At 46.2% G+C, this 17,753-nt stretch overlaps 1 protein-coding gene across 3 annotated transcripts in view; it reads right to left on the minus strand.

Annotated features, from left to right (window-relative positions):
- The window catches only part of mid1 (midline 1), a 33,227-nt gene extending 17,092 nt beyond the window's left edge, over positions 1 to 16,135 (minus strand). The window contains exon 1 of one of the 3 annotated variants that reach the window (XM_062534611.1): positions 16,002 to 16,135. The gene's annotated coding sequence lies outside the window, so the exon portion shown is untranslated. Of the gene's footprint in view, positions 1 to 4,566; positions 4,685 to 7,085; positions 7,352 to 16,001 lie in introns of those variants that run through there. The other 2 variants (XM_062534610.1, XM_062534608.1) reach the window with 2 other exon arrangements.
- Positions 16,136 to 17,753: the final 1,618 nt, after the last annotated feature.

The following is a 17,753-nucleotide window of genomic DNA, read 5'->3' on the forward strand; positions in this document are numbered from 1 at the left end:
TTGGGGGGGCAGGCGGCTCCATCTGGTCCCCATGTGCTGCTGCTGCTGCCTCCTCCTCCTCTTCCTCCACCCACCCGTGCAGCTTGTGCATGTGGTCTCTGATTGCTGCCGCACAGCTCTCAGCGGTCCTCCTCGCCTTGAGTGGTGGGAAAAGCCCCCTTAACTGACACACACACACACACACACACACTCACACACACGTCCATGCTGAGGGCATCAGAGACATGCCTTTGTGAATACCACACCGGCGGCGAGGGATCCCGCCTGAATGGCATGCGAGCGAGTGAGTGAGAGTGACTGAGTGTGTAACTGAATGAGTGAATGAGTGCGCGAGTGTGTCACTGAGTGAGCAAGCGAGCGAGTGAGTGAGTGAGTGAGTGAGTGGGTGTGTGAGAGAGTGAGTGAACAGCATTCCGGGCTCCCTGCTGTGCTGGAATGCGGGTGTCAGTGAGTCACCGAGGGCTGAATGGAGCTCCAGCACCAGGGCCACTCTGGGCTTTATGGCTCCTAATGGAGCTGGCTGGACCCCCTGCTCCTCTGCCCTCCACCCAAGCTCGCCCACTCACATGCGCTCGACTGAAGCGCCGCATGCCTTCACGTCGCCATGCGAACGCAGCGTTGGACGGCCCTCCAAGAGTTTATTGGCAAAGATTTGTTGTGATACTGTAAAAAAAAATGCATTTAAATATCCGTCAGGATAAATATACTGTGTGCCTCTTGGCTGAGGACACGTAAATAAAGTCCGCGTGGCTGGACTCGGCCGACAGCCTATTTTGCCTGATCTCTGAACAGTGCCAGCACTGGGGAAAAAAAACAGTAACCTTAAATGGATGCTTCACTGGATGTCACTGCCAAATAATGTTGGCACCGCTTATTGACCGGACACATGGCCATAGCCTTTTATGCCTCGCAAATGAAGCTTGCAGCGAGGCGCAGAGTGGGGGAAAATGGACGAACGATCGCTTGTGACCGTAGATCCGTATAGTGATTTATAATACAGTCCTTTTGTATCATGTCATTCAAGGACAAGAAATGAGGTACCCTGGAAAAACACGCTCAAATACCATGTGTGGTTTTTGCGCCGAGCGGATTTTGGATGCCACGCTGACACTGGATATGCACGACCAACAATGAAACAATAGTTTCATACAGACACGACTTCCAGGTTTCCTGAGTGCAGCGGAACGTGCCAGGTTGTGTCACATGCCCCTCAGCAGCACTGTCAGTGAGCCAAGCACGCCTAAGCCCTCGCCATACCTGAAATCTGTGTGTTTGACTAAGACACAGGCGGCTAATAACGCAATCTCGCCGGGCAATCCTGAAATCTTAGCAGTTATCCCCGGTCTCCTGCGCCGTCCCTGTCTCTTCCACTCGCTGAGCAGATCCGCGCTGGTTATCTGTAATCCACTCTCAGCGGCATATCTGTGTCCAATCAGCACTCTTTCATGCTCCTCGCCCGAACAACAGAGGAGGACGGAGCGGGCCTATCCCCCCCCCCCCCCTAATGTGATTGGCGACTCGGGCGCGATGATTAGACAGGGTCTAATCTCCTAAATCTTCACCCTGGACGTATCACCGTGATTATCAGCCCGATTATCCTCATTCTGGCCTACATTCACCGGCTGCACTTCTGTCTGTGCCACGCGGAGTATGTGGTGAGTGAGAACTCCGGCCCGTGTTGGACAAACACCGGACAAACAAGCTTAAACAACAGGACAAAGGCGAAGCACTCCTCGACCGCCATTAAAGTCATTTAGCAGTCATGCTAAAGGCACGAGGCCGGTTTGACCTTCAGTTTCACTTCCCTAGCATATCTAAGCGATCTGAATGCCTTCATTAAGATATCCATCTCTTCCCGACATGCAGATAAGCTCCTGACTGCCTAATGTGGTGATCCGGAGTGCAAATTAGCATAAAATGAGTTTAGCTGAGGGAACACATTAACTATTTACACTGAGGGTAAAATACCACGTGCTGTCAAATGAAGCCCACTATAATGGCAAAGCTGCTTTTTCTCAAGATACCGTTTTCTTGGCCTACGTTTTGGGGTCTCTTGGCAGGAAAGCTGCCTGTTACTGTACCTGGAGGCCACGGAACGCTCAGTGCAAAGGCCAAAGATTCCTTGGCAGGGCCTAATGTGCACAATCCTAAACAGGACACTTAGGCACATTCTTGTGTATCCTTTGGTCAGCAGACTGCCGCCTGTTCTTATCATAATCAACAATCATAATATGGCAACAATTAAAGATCATTATAGAAATGTATTTCCCCCCTAAAGCAGTTATACGCCTTTAAATGGGTAGATATTAAAACAACATTGTGTCAAATTATTCAGGAAACTGGAACTAAGGAATGGTTGTTTGACAGTATAACTCAGCAGAACAACGAGCATTTACACACATGAATCGTGTGTTTATGTGACTTGAGTTAGGGTTTTGATCCTTTTGGTGAGCTGCACATTTTTCCCTGCGAGATCAGACACTGGAAATGGGACCGGGCCGTGGAGCCCTCTGCCAGGGGGGCAGGCACGCTCTCGGGGTCATCCTGGGCAGTAATCCGAACTCGCCCACTTCCTCCTGTGGTTTGGCAGGTGGCGTCTGCAGGAAAACACCGTTTTCTTTCCATAGCTGTGAACTTGAGCAGAAAATTCCCTCCAAAAGAATCCTGTCCTTCCTTCACTACCCTCCCATCAGAGGACTGCAGGCCAGAGTGTCCCAGGGTCAGGCTGGCTGAAGCAAGGAGCACAGGAGGGGGGGAAGCTAAGTCCAGCCTTCGGTCAACAGTCTCTATCCTAACCACAGTCCTGAACCTGCCACTTTTCATGGAATGTAATTATGGCCGACCCGAATGGTTAAATACAGGTGCTCTCATGGGACACAAACACAACACAACTCCACACAGAGTATATCTCTGCTGTGTGAAATACTCCAAATGTGGAGATTTATAGACAAATCACAAATAAGTAGCAAACATTAAAAAAAACAGCAGGGGATTGTTGATAAGTCCATGAAGCCAATTCATGTCTCAACATTGCCACCTTGCGGTGAATCTGTAAATTACAATAGGAAGCAATAATGAAATGTACACCTTGGAATGTTAACTCACCTAAAATTCTTTCTGTACATTCCCTTTATGCTTTTTAAAGTAAAACGGTTAGCTGGTCTAGTGTCTGTTTGAAAGGTCCATCTCATGACCTGTGGTGATGAGGTCAGCTGAAAGCCAGTGAAAGTCAGGGAGGTCCAGCAGAGCTCCGGCCTCACCCTCCCCACCCTCCTCAGTCCCAGTATAGTCTCTCTTCAGCAGCCGCAGAGAAAGCTATAGCCTACCAGAATAACAACTTCAGGCGTTATAAACGCAACCACACCTTCATTCCACATACAACCCCAGCCTTTTCACGTGTAGAGTCATGACCGGTTTCTGTTTATGTAGAGCAACAGCCCAGAGCCACCCCACAGCAGTTTGGTTACCACGGTGACCCCCATTAGAACGTTTGGCCCCTGAGGTGAGGAAAGGCATGCGTGCTGGCCAGTGTTGGCCAGTCAAACTGGGTCCCCCCACGCTCTGAAGTCCAGTTAATAGATGATCAATTATCTGCATTTTTCACACTTCTCTTTTGAGCCAAAGAAAATAAAGAGGCTTATCTTTTTAAGGCACAAATACAGCAACTAATTAAATTGCCAGAGGGCATAAAAGCCACTTTCATGGTTTATTAAACTATTCATTGAAATCCGCTGGGGAAGAATCAGATATGCGACATTTCTTTACCCTCTATCTCAGCTCAATATCTAACTCCACGGACTTGAGACAGACAGCCGACTAAAGAGCTTACCGGATCCTATTTCACATGTTGATGAAAGTACACCATTTGGTCTCTGCACACACACACACACACACACACACACACACACACACACACACACACACACACACACACACACACACACACACACACACACACACACACACGCACACCATTCTAATGAGTGAGCACACAGTTCTGTGGAGCACACACACACTCATCTAACTTCTCAGCAGAGTTAGGAATGCCAAGCTCACAAGTCATATAATGCATGAACACACATTCTCTTCACACATCGTAAAGTGAGATGAATGTGTCAAACTGAACAATTGTAGAGCTCACAGTTCATCAGTGAGACTACAGTATATGCCAAAGAACAGAACAGTCATTTGGCAACTTTCCATGTGGCAGCAAAATATATATTTCTCATTTCATTAAGAGGATAACAACTTCTGAAGTCAAATTCAATTATGTAGATGAATACAACCTACACGTGTTTTTTACTTCACAAAAGTCTGGATGAAAAGTCCAGCAAAAAGATTTTACCATTTGTAAAACCTGACAATCAATTACTTATGTCCTGCATTCTTTGTAGGTTACAAGGTTAAAATGGAGCAAACACACTCACACATACTCACTCTCTCTCTCACACACACACACACACACACACGCGCGCGCGCGCAGACACACACTTGGCAGTGCCACTGACTGAAAGACAATAAGTCTTTGTCACAGGTATGCATGTAGAGCAGAGATGTTCTCCTTACCTGCCACATGGTTACATTTCCATTATCCATTAACAGGGCAGAAGAAGAACAAGCAAACTGGAAAATTTACTCTCGAGGCAGAGTGCTGACGCTGCCCATAAGAACATCCACAGAGGAAGTCCGCGAGAAAAGTGAATGCTTCTGCCCTGACTTTATTTGTTTATCACTATCTGTATTGCTCCTTGTGGCAGTTTCTGAACCTCAAGCTTTTCCAGCTCAGCCAATGGCAGAGGGCAGGAGGGGCTCTGTCCAACCACCCGCTCTCTCCTGTCTAATAGAATCTGTCACCCACGTCTGTGGGCGGGATTCAGCTCTCTTAGCCAATCAAATGTCAGGGGCGGGATCTCCAGAAGTATTGGTATGTCTGACAGGAGTTGACAGAATTCAGGCTTTGCAGTTTTGTGGAGCTGATATATAAAAAAAAAACCTTCAGGGAACTGCAGTGAAAATATGTTGAAAAAGAACAAAGTTCAACAAATAAAAGAAGAGAAAAGAACCAGGCTGAATAAGAGAACAAACAAAACTAGGTCTGTACTTAGACACACAAATCACACAGAAGCAAAAGAAAGTCACTCCAGGCCAGCGTCAATCAGTCTCTGACATTCTGCAATTCTGGGCTCAATCTACTTCTTGTCTGTGTAGCTGTCAAATAAGCAAAGCGGCTGCCCTTGGTTGGCTGCTTTCTCTCTCTCTCTCTCTCTCTCTCTCTCTCTCTCTCTCGCAGTCAAATCAGATGAGAGGTGATCAATCACCGAAGCTCCAGAGAGTTCAGCCCTCTTCAGGAGGCGTCATCCATAACCCAAATGACGTTATCTGCTCTGTTCATCAGGAGAGTCTCCTCTCTGCCTCCACCAGATGCGTGTCTCGGTGAGGCTGGCGGTGCACCTCGATGGTGAAAGCACTGTTCTCCCTCGGCATGTCTGTCAGAAGTGAGTGATAGTTTTCCACATGTTTTAGACGAGAGCCTTTCGCAAGCGAATCCCAAATGGAGGTAATTGTTTCTAAACATGAGATCTTTAATCGTTTCTCATTGGCATTAACAACTGGTATTTTTTTTATTTTTTTTATTTTTTTTTAGTGGAGATGATGTGTGTTTCATTCTCTGTTTATGCAAACAATAGTTTGAGGGCTGTGAATTCTTCAGCCTTCACTTTGAGTCAGTAGTGTGTCTGTGTCAACCACATGGAGGAAAAACATAACATTACTTTTTGTGCTAAGCAAACTCTCAGTTATTTTGCAGAAACACAGTGGAATTTGTTTGCGGTGGAGGCCGCGGAGAGCAAGGGAGCTAGCAGTCCCGGCTGCCTGGCATCAGCCCCCTCCCTGTTGCTTATTTCCATGCTGTGGTCGTGGGGAAGAATGCAGCCCTTCTCCACCAGAAGCCACAAGACGGCTTTAGCAGGAACAATTCAGTGCCATCGCCTTTTCATTCACTGGACTCAAAATGACAGGCTTGGCGCTCACTAAAACTAACCGGCTCGGTCTGACCCTATGCAAGCCGGCCAGCTCTCTTCCAACGCTCATTACTTAGCTATTAATATTATATTGTTTGCTTGTAAAAGCTCCAAATAGGTTTCTGAATGTTCAACTATTCTAATCTAAGAGTTATCGCATTTTTTTCTCCTCCGGGTGTGGGGAGTGAGCACCAGCCCAAGATTAATACGCTAATACCATTTCATTCCACAACAAAGTCCACTTCACAACAAACAAAGCCACAGCTTGAGTCTGACAGACTGAAGCAGACCCCCCACCCACCCCCCATCTCAATAACGTGAATTATATGCCCAAACTTGGACCTGTAATGGGGATTATGCGGTCTTAACTCTGGTAAACCACTTCACTGTTTAATTGCCATCTCATCACTAAACACTAAAGGAGCTTCTAGGATTAGAGGAGTGTAACTGGCTTCCGTATTACTTTTGAACAAACCCTCTACTGTCTTACTGTGGGTGGAATACACACATGGAAGTCGAGATGAATCAATGACATTTACTGAAGAAATAAATATATGAAAGATATGATTTTACAACTACTGTACATATGATACTGTATATGATGTTTGATCGGTGTCAGCATAGACCGGAAAAATGATCATGATCTGCTTCTTCATCCAATGCATGTCATCACTTTACAAGTATTGTTACCAAGACAAGAGACCTGATTCAGTCAAGTGAATATAATAGTGAGATGCAAATGAGAACACAGATACACTGACATTTTTCAGATCTGAAGGAAAACCATTCTGAATCCCTTGTAGAATTGTCATGCAAATGATCTTGAAAATGTTAGAGGCAGTAGCTCAGAGAAAGAAAAAAAAACAGTCCCCATATCTAGTCTGAAGCCTATAGCACAAGCCTGAGATGAAATAGAGTAATCTGCCAATGAGCAAACGCCTCCCGCATTTCCCAACAGCCCACAAATATTCCTACAGTCTCCTGCCTGGAAACAGACCACAATGCACCCGAGCGCAATACATTGGAGCTAATGACAGAGAAGCATGGCATGGAGGATTGCCTTACCAGTCTGACATCCACTGCGTGAGTGACAGCTGAACACACGGCCGCCGGTGACTTGGAAGGAAAGTGCTGAGAGCGCTTGTTTCCTCTCAGGAGCGCACTCTCTCTTTCTCCCTCACTCTTTTTCCCCTCACTATTCCACTATTCCTTTTCCTTCTTCTTCTTCTTTCTCTCCCACTCTCTCTCTCTCTCTCTCCCCACTCTCTGCAAGTCTCTCTCTCTCTCTTTCTGTCTATCAGACTCTAAGACTTAGACTCCTGCCTCCTTCTTCTGCCACTATCTCTGATATTCTCCTCACAGTTTTCACAGACACACACCACTATAATCCATTCTGGGGAGGAAGTTGAGGAGGAGGCGGCGGTGGTGATGGTGGTGTATTTGTGTGTGTGTGTGTGTGTGTGTGTGTGGGTGTTGTTTGTCGTCCAAATGACTCCGGCAGCTCCAGCGACTTCTCAGGCTCTCCTCCTCTGTCTTGTTTTGTTGGGCCGGATCATTAGCTGGTCCCCCGGGGGGAACTGGCTGAGGTAAATAATCCCCCCCCCCCCCCACCGGGGAGCTGTCACTCAGCCCTGCCGAACGGGGCGGCCCTGGGACTGACTGCCAAGGAGCCACCTCTGATTGGTAATTAGGGGGCGACGGCGCAAGGGGGGCGGCGGAGAGTTTTGTCACCGCGGGATGCAGATTGAGCTGACCCGCGCCGCGCGCTCGTAATGGGGTTTCATGGCATGCCCTTCATTTGCATGGCAGTCATGCCAGACGTGGGCAGACTCACTGCACACACACACACACACACACACACAATGGCAGTATTACTGCTTTAATAAGTCAATCAAGGATTCTGAATGCCGTCTCTCTCTCTCTCTCTTTTTCTCGCTCTCTCTCTCTACTGTCAGGGTCTGCTTAAGCTCTGCGACTTATCAGCCGAGTTTCATTCACTTGTCAACTCAATTGACTAAACGATGTTATGCAACAGTCCAAATAAGTGGCGTGATTGTGTTCTGTTTTGTAATGTCAGTCATTTCAGTGGCTTGTGTTAAGATTCGAACACGTGGCCACTTCGTTCGACATTGGAGTAGCGCAGAGCAGAGCTCCATGCTTCATGCGTGATGTGACATGTTCTACACTTCCCATTTAGTCATTCACACTTCACATTATGTATTTGGCTTCAGAACAATAAGTCCTGCATAAGTGCATTTAAAGTGTGTTAGTCACATACATAATTTTGTCTCCCCCCCCCCTTTCCCTTTCTTCTCCTTGCAGTAGGCAGCAGAAAAGATCTACACATATTTCACGTCTCCTGTTACCATGGCGGTGTGCAAAGTGTTTTCTCGCCGCGTCTTGGCATTTGCGTCCAGCAGCACTCTAATCTTTTCATAGCCGGGGCTTCCAGCCTAGCAGATGAAAGGCTGCTTGTTTCCTACCCAGGCACAGAGCTGGCTGCCATTCTGCAGCTCCCCCACACTCTCTTGTGTTTGGGAGACGGCCCAGTAGAAAGGCGCGGGAGACGGAGAGACCGGGGGGGGGGGGGGGGGGACGACACTGAAAAGGAAGTTGTTTACTCGGACGCGTTTCTTTTTTTCCCCGCGAGGCGTTCGGACTGGTGAAGGGCCTGTCTGTTTGCGGTGACCTGCACAAAGCCCTTAAGTTGACAGGTTGACATGGAGAGGCACCCAGGTTGTCATGGGGCCACTTCTCAGGGATACTTATCCGACCCGGGGAGAAGGACTTGAGGCTGTCAGCTAAGCTTAAGTGATGTCAGCCAGTGTCCTCTCGCTAAGTGTGAATTATGTGTACAACAATGTCTACAAATTAGGTTCAGTACCTGTTCATATCAATGTGTCATTTTCGTAAGTGTATCATTGCCCATGTGTGGAAGCACATCACCTACCAGTACTGCATGTGACCAATACTTGTGTGTGTACACAGACACACTCATTGATGTCTAGCATACACGCGCTGCACTGCTGTGACTTTCCTGACCAAAATGTGTAGTCACGGTGCACACCAGTGATGTGAAAGGGGGAGGACCCGGCACACAATATTTCTGGCGCTATATCCGCCTTCATTCTGACGGAGCGCCCTTGAAGTGCAACAGCCGTGGCAGTGAAATGGTCCAGCGCCGGGAACATCAGTGGAGCATCACCACCAGACTGTTGACACAAGTGACCCAAGTGCTCCGTCTCCTAATTAGATGTGCCGTTTCTAAGCACTGCTTATTTTGGGGATGATAGGTTTCGCTGATAACAGGCAGTTACCGTACTACGTGAAGGTCAGCTCCAAAACCTTCCGTTTTTTTTTGGTCGGGGACTATGGCTGAATGGAAACTTTGAATCTGGTGCATTTGACCTATTCCAAGAAGACATTTCTGGGGTTGTGGTTAAGAGGCCGTCTCCAATTCGCCCACATGAAATGCAGCTGGATTCTCCATTTTCGATGACTCACGTACCAGGCCTTTTAGAAAACAGTGGGAGGAAAACAACTGTTTTGGAGGACACAGAAGCCACCTTGGCCAGAGCCCCTGTGTCTATGGGTTAGGATTACGAGCTTTGGATGTATGAAATACATTCGAATGAATTGGATTGTGGGGGACTGGTGAATGGCCAGTTGCTTAGTTCCACTGAGGAGAACATCAGCATCTAGTAACGATGGCAACGATGATGATGCTTCACATAATGTCCAGTCTCACTCCACAGAGGTCGCACTACAGCAGGTCAACAGTGGCTCTCCACAGAGGCCACACTAGGCCAGGTAAACAGCATCAGCGTAAGCCGTGCACTTCTGAACACAAATCATCCTCACAGTCATATGATACTCATCTCAATGACCTCATATAGTGGAATGTATGATTACGCTTTATCTTCAGATTGCTTTCAAGTAGAATTTATGCACACCACTAGGCTGGGTGAACCCTGCCAGAACTTCTGACGAATTTGGATTTCGCCTGGCAGCTCAGGCCAGAAACCTGCATATCTATCTCCTCTGTTCCCTGCCAGAACCTTTGGCTCCAATCAGAAACTAGCTTATCCACAAGACGCAAAAGAGTCATTTGAGCGATGCCCATTGATCACGCCTCTTGTGCAGTAGAAACAAAGCACAGCCTCCCCATACTAATATTCAATTTTACAAGATTGAGCTTAGTCTGGTGATAGCCAGACTAGTACACCATGGTATCTTTACTGGCTGCTTGATGCAGTGAAGAATGTGACTGTAATAGGTTCATCCTCGTGTCCTTCCACTCGAGCACACATGGGCCCAGTCAGCGTATGGCTAAATGTATGTCATCCTATGGGCATCCAAAGGGATGGAGCTGCAGCCAAGCTGAAGAAATCTGACTTCACTCTCATCTCATCACTCTCCAGCCTCAAGTGGAGCACCAGACACTGAGACAAAGCATCATGCATTATTGATATTACATGGTCACCCAATCAACTGTGCTTGCACCACATAAAGACACAACAGTGCCTACTATCAAGTAATTGTTGTATAGAATAGCTGTTATTTAGTGTAAATTAATATTCATTTTTTTAAAAGCCCATGCTCGGGCAGTGGCCATATTGAATGGGTACTCCTTGCCATGTGCCATAAACATCTGGCTAGATTACAAAAACATGAAAGCAATTAGAGATTTAAAATAGGACCAAAACAATTCACTTTATCATATTACTGTGTGCTGCATGATATTGTACACTTTTGTATTGTCTGTTTACGCCGTTGTGTCCTGTGTGGTGCATGATATTGTACACTTTTGTATAGTCTGTTTACGCCGTTGTGTCCTGTGTGGTGCATGATATTGTACACTTTTGTATAGTCTGTTTACGCCGTTGTGTCCATGCTTACTGTATTATGACTGTGTTCTCATTAGGCATTGGCATCTACTCAATCTGCACTGGAATCATGTCTACACCGAATCAGCCATTGTCTGATAATGTTTTACACAAACACACTGAAAGTTAGCATGTAAAGACCCACATTTAGAGAAGAAAAACACAGCAGGAAGGGGAACCACCCTCTGATCTCCCATGTCTGATGATGTTACACTGAAACTAGTGAGCTACATCAAGAGAATTAATGAGCAACATCTTGAGAAATAATCTTGTGATAACTCATCAAGATGTTTATAAATGAAATAAACGCATGCATAATTTTTCACAGCTAAAACACCCCCAAATACGGCTCCATCTGTGTCCCTCCCGATGATGAATCTCATTACGCTCCTAATGAACTAACTGGGTCATACATCACGCTAGTCGGAGCGCAAAAGCGCACACGGGGAAGAAGTACTCACTCTCTCTCTGTCCTCGCTCGGCTCTTGGCCCCTCTTCTGCAAGTGGATGGAGCTCTTGTACAGTAGCAGGCGATGGGCGGTTGTCCCTTGCACAAGCACATGTCCGAAACTCTGATTCCAAACAAAACCCGGTCACCTAGCCAGCGTGGTCCCTCCCCCTCTCACGCCCCCCTGCCCCCCCCCCCCCCCCCCCGCCTACGCCGCTATGTGCTCAGTTTGGCGTGAAGCGTGCGGGGAAGCGCCTCTTGCTCTGGGCTGTTTCATGGGCTCCGGCTCCAGTTAATGGTGGGCGCCGCTCTGGGCCCTGACACGCCCCGCTCCCCTCGCCTGGAAAAAACAAAAAGCCCCGCAAATTGGGGAACAAAGACAGAGAGGGAGCTGGAGGGAGCTGGAGGGGGAGGTGGAGGGGGAGGTGGGGGGAGGTGGTAGTGGTGGTGTGTGGGGGGGGGACCTCAGGGAACCCATTGTGATGAGACGGCCCAGATAACCAGGCTGCGCGGCCAGATGGGGTCAGTCGGAGGGGCTTTTTCCCCGCACCGCTGCGCCCCATGTGTGGCCCAGAGGCTCCCGGCAGCGCCGGGGCCCGGTCGCTCGGCAGGCCGGCCGGCGGGCAGGCTGGTGCTCAACCCAGAGGAGAAGAGCAGGATGAGAGCTGATGGGCTGATGCACTGAGCAGGACCGGTGCCGCGCGGGAGGAGAGGAGAAAAGGCCACTGCGCCTGTCGGCTGCTGAGTGGCCAGCCGGACGGTGCGGATTAACGGGAAAACGGGAATAATCACGGAGTGGACATCCGACCACCCATGGGGAGCATCAGGAGATTAATGTGCCATTTATATTCATGAATATTTGCCAAAATGAGGAGATTTTTCTCTTACTTTCTAGTGAATTAGGTCACACACATGATTGGGATGCTTTCCACTGTTGGGAGTGGAGAGAGCGTTCCCAGCATACTACTACTGTATATATCTGCTATAAGGTGAACTCGCCATATGATCCGAATCGTTTCCACAAAATCTATACTTCCCCGTAATTAGCTACAATAGCTCGCATTAACGCCAGGTCACCCTCCAGAATGAGGCTCCAGTGAGCGCTGACCTAGAACTGATTCCTTTGCTGTTGGAACACTGAGGGCCTAAGTCTGCCAACACGGGCGGGCCGGCCCTCAGGTTTCAGATGCCAGAGCCCTCCCGGCTCCCGCCCCGTCTCCAAAGAAACAGCAAACAACTCTGATCGATACTGACTGGGCTGATCATTGAGCAAGAGCTCAAGAGCTCAACGGAGAAAGGAAAGAGACTGATACACTTATTACCCAGATGGACAGCAAAAGCTATGGGAGTGAGTATCACTAGAAAAAAAAATCCAAAATGGCTGCATTTCAATGGTAAAAATCTAGTGTGAACAAAAGATATTCGCCAACAGATCAACAAATAGCGCAAACTAAACAACGTTTTTAGTCATTATATTGAAATATTACAGTTTTATAGCCACACTATTAGTGTAATTGAAAACATATCCAGACACTTGGAATGAACAGTGTTAGTCCATCATAAATACTTTTACTGGCATCTCCAGTAGCCTACAGGATCAGACTTCAGAGTCAAAGTCAGGTTTGCATCCCCTGGGGCCTTGCATACTCACTGCCTGGATGTGGAGCTGTGAAGAAGCCTAAAGACGATATGGCTGGTGGGAATGAATAGCACAAATGACGGGGGAATACCCTCCCTCTTGGAAGGAGATTCTATCCCACATATAATAGTGTTTGGGCAGTAGGGGATTCAAGAAGGATTATCAGGGACCTCCATGACCTTCCCTGATGGTGGTCTTTTAAGGGCTAAGTTATAGGACTCTCGGGATACCATCAGCATCACTATCATCTCAAACAAACACACACACACACACACACACACACACACACACACACACACACTAGAGAAATCAGCTGCTCACAAAACATTAATTTTGATACGCTTTCAGTCAGTGTACGTGCACAAATTAAATGGGATTTTGCAAGCAAAATACGTCATTCAAAAATATCCCACTTGAAAACATTACAACTGTGTAAAACTGGTCATTACATGTAAATAAGCATTTATGATCAGCTTGAACTCAGGACTGAGGAGAAGGACTATCACTCTAGCAATTCAAACAAAGGTGGAATAACATCTTAGAACATCAGCTCATGCATCATTTTGGTTCTCCCATGATAGCCAAGAAACATCTGACTTAAAGTTTGTGTCCAGAAGCATCTGTCTTTTGTTGGTCAGTGGTGAATTCTTCACATGCTGCTGGTTGAGACATTTTAATTGCTTCCAGATTGGGACGGATTTATTGAAATCTGTGGGGACGTCAATGCTAGATGTTAATTAAGCCTCAGCCTGTCAAAGAGCACACTGCAGATTTAGTGCGAAATGAAGTCCTCAGAGTGAACAGAAGGATTTGACTCTCAATGAAAAGGAATGGTTTCACGTTCCATCAAATGAACAGTAGAGTCTAGCATACTGCATACACGATAAACTACCTCAGCCAGCTCAGCATCTGTTTCTTACCCACTTGCAATATATTATATACCAGATCTGCCTGCTGTCTCTATAAATAGTCACAGCAATAACCAGCATCCTGTATACAACAGTATATCTAAGTAATACTGCTCGGTCATACTGCAAATCAAACTTTACCAAGAAAACATAAGCCATCAGAGATTTCTACCTCACTCACTCACTCACTCATTCGCACTCTCGCACACACTGTTAATATTCTTTTGGCACAAACAGAACCATGAGTCTTCTGGTATGGTGTTTGGATAACACTATTTATCCATTCCCCAAGATTAAAGAGATGAAGAGACGCCAAGCAAGAAATATGGCATGTATGAGCTATGGTGTCAGAGTCTCTCCATATCTGAGAGATTTTCTTGGGAAACAGGCTCTCTGTCACGAAGGCTTTCAAACCAAAGGCTCAATGTGTCTGCTCCATCCATTTATATTTAGTGGAAGAACTGCTGGTTCAGAAAGACGGATAGAACAAAATACTGGGAGGAAAATCAAACCTTCAGAGCCTTGGCCCAGTCTACGTCAGCAGATATGAGCTCTTGTGGCTGGTGACAGGTGCGGGCTGTACTTCCTTTATTGTACCACAGCCCTTCCAATAGTTTCATTTACTAAAACACCTCATGCCTGTCCTCCTAAGATAGTCTTACCACTGTTGTCATGAACCTGAAGCTAATCATGTTGAAACTGAATGTCTTATCATTGCCAGGGCATGCATTTTGTTAGTCATAAAAATACCTTTCCATTATTTATTTATTTATCTATTTCCTGTGTTGCCTTAGAGACTAGTCTTTACAGAAGGTGGTAGGGGGTGTTGCCTAGCACTGTGCTTGTGCATAGTTCAGACATAATAAAGATGGCAATGCCTCAGCCCAATGTATGGCTGTAAACATCCCTCTCTGGATTGAGTTCTTGTTCTGCCATTTCAAGAGGTTTGAGTTGGTGTGTCTGCCACACAGGTTAAAGGCCTGGATCAAATCCAGATAGCCCCTTTAAGATTGTGGAAATAAGACCTTCAAGCATTTAACTTTGCTACATCAGTACTCATCCCAAATCAAGAGGATGAAAGTCTGATTGTTATTAGTCCAGGCGTAACATTCAAAGAAGGTAGAAAAATGCAGGAGCTGATGATGTTTAATGGTCTAATGCACATCATCTCCCTCCTTACATGGCAAGGTGTTTCCAGACCCTACATTAGAATGAGACATCTTAGGAGGACCAGACAGAAAAACACTCATGGACTTCCTCTCCTTCACTCACAAGTCCAAACACGTATGACACCAATCAATCATCTCACTATATGAAAGAGCCATTGATGGTGATGAGAGTGGGAGAGCCTGACGCTCTGTTTTTCCCCCAAACCACAGCGCTGTGTTTAATTTAACAGTGCATTAGCGAATGCACAATATACATGTCTAGTAAAGTTTGCTAAGCAGACCTGTTAAGCAGTGAGGCAAGGCAACAGCCCTTGCCGCTACCTCTTAGTGAGCTATTAGCCGACTGTTTGCTCATGCAAGAAACAACTTGCCCAAAGCTGTTTGTGATTTATTCCTCTCAAGTGCACATCCTCCTCTCAAACTCTCCTTGAAAAGCTAAAGTCAGCTCCTCTGGCTGCACATCATTCATCTTGATATTTGCCACCCAGGCTGTGACCAGTAATTATTTTTCCAAGTGGAAATCCATAAAAACCCCCATTAATTTCAGGGGCCTAAAAACTATAATGAAATGCAATAACTACTTGGAGGCATGGGTAGGCCCTGGTTTAAAAAATGAATGGGAAATAGATTTTCATAATATATCAAATGCTCTTTCATGTTTGTCAGCTTTCAGCAAGTATTTTCAAACTTGACTTACTCCACAAATCCACACCCTTATTTTGCTCCAAAACATTTAGCATCTATCATATTCAACAACAACAACTGATGTTCCTTAAAACATTACTAATTCCATCAACATACTTGCACATCAAACAAAGTCTCTCCAATAGAGGTAGGTGTCTGTGAAACAAGTCCGACTAACAACACTATTGCCCAATCATCAGAGGAGAGAGCCACTTGACTGTCCATAAAGTACCAGCACCAGTCTTACCTGCTCCCCCATGATTTCCAGGGTGTGGAGGCTCTCCGAGGGACAGTGGCAGTCGAGCGTGGCACGCGCGGAGAGCCCAAGGGTGTCCGTCTGTCCGTGTGGTGGAGCCTCTTCTTGTCGGTGGAGCTGCCGTGGTCGTGCTACTGCTGCTGGCTCTGTCTGAGCAGGGTGTGTTCGTGCATACCTCTCCGACAAGCCCACGTGCACATCTGCCCTACAGGTTTCCAGAGGAGCGCCAGGAGTCTCGGGGATCCGATTTAACCCTCTGCGTGCTGATAGGGCACCTGGCTGGCGCTCCAGGCAAAACATTTGGCATTCAGTCTCACATACAGTAGGTCAGCAGAAATGAAAGATTATCTAAGAGCAGCATTTTGGGGAAAGTATACCTTCACTTTGCTCAGTTCTCTGAGTCACGTCTGTGTGGATTGCTCCAGCTTATCTGTCAGCATCAACTGGAAAAGATGGGATCAAAATGTTCAAATGCTCTTGTGGTCTTATCTCTCAGCATTTCCTTCCTCCTAGTTTCCACTATAACTGTAAGCCCAGCATTGCCATGAGTGAACATGGGCGACGACCATGGCACTTTGAAAAAAAGAGCACAAACTCCCAGGCCCATCATGCAACAGTACGAAAGGTTCAGCATGCAATATTTTGGCCCATAGATTTACCCTCAGGAAGTTGTGGTCAGCAAAGGAGTACTAAGATCTGGCGTGACTGATTACTCTCACTGACCATGATACCGTTGCCCTTTTCAACCAGCACTGTCTCGGTCTGACTTCAGCAGATGCTACATTCTGAGGAATAAATCAGTGACCAAGATCTGGTTAGGAATTTGCTCACAATAGTGCACAAATACACCACATCTGTCTACCAAGTGAAAAGCAGCTTGTGTGTCTCACCAAACAATCGTAAGCATTCAGAAACCACGTCTACAAGAGCGTCTAGTGCGGACCAAACAGTGTTTGGACTGCAGATGTTGTCAACCACACAGATGATTCACCATGACAAAGTTTCCTCTCTCCATGCATGAACCAGGATATGTTTGTGAAACTATGGTGTGCATGAATCAGAGCAAGTAGAAGGAGCCTTGACCTAAGCTAATGGAAATCCCCCTTACTTCATCTGCCGCAATAAAATAAGATTACTACTATTATCTATCAAGGCACATCTTCTGCCAAGGTAAGTACCACTTACCTTCACCTGAAATTACTGTGAGGCAGACCAGATGAGCGCACAGTTTGGAAAAAACATTTTTTTGAAAGTATACAGTGTGGTACACACAGCGACAGGATATTCTGGATTTACTGTGATTCTGAATCAGAATGATAATGCACTTTAAAACCTTGCAACCACTAACATTGGCTTCACATGATATTTTGTTAGTTGCTCATCATTCTGGTTTAGTATTATAACCATAGGATTATATGAGAGGATATGATCATTCTGCTGATATTATTACAAGTGTACCACAAAGCAATCGAATCTGAGCATGTAAGAGTTCCTCCTGAAAACACTAAAGTGAAACAAAAATATTAGACATGATGAGAAATGAAGGGGAGAGAGAAGTGGTGAGAGCAATTTATTGTAATTGTGAAAATTATATTATTTTTTTCTTAATTATTCTTTCGTTCTTCATGAATAATGTTAGGGTGAGAGGTTTCATCAAAATGATGGACATTGCAACATATTTTGTTTTAGTTGGAGAAACAAGCAAATTATACAAATATGCCTTTCACTGAATTAAATAACAAT

Source organism: Sardina pilchardus, chromosome 4 (genome assembly GCF_963854185.1).
Source record: "Sardina pilchardus chromosome 4, fSarPil1.1, whole genome shotgun sequence".
Classification (NCBI taxonomy): domain Eukaryota; kingdom Metazoa; phylum Chordata; class Actinopteri; order Clupeiformes; family Clupeidae; genus Sardina; species Sardina pilchardus.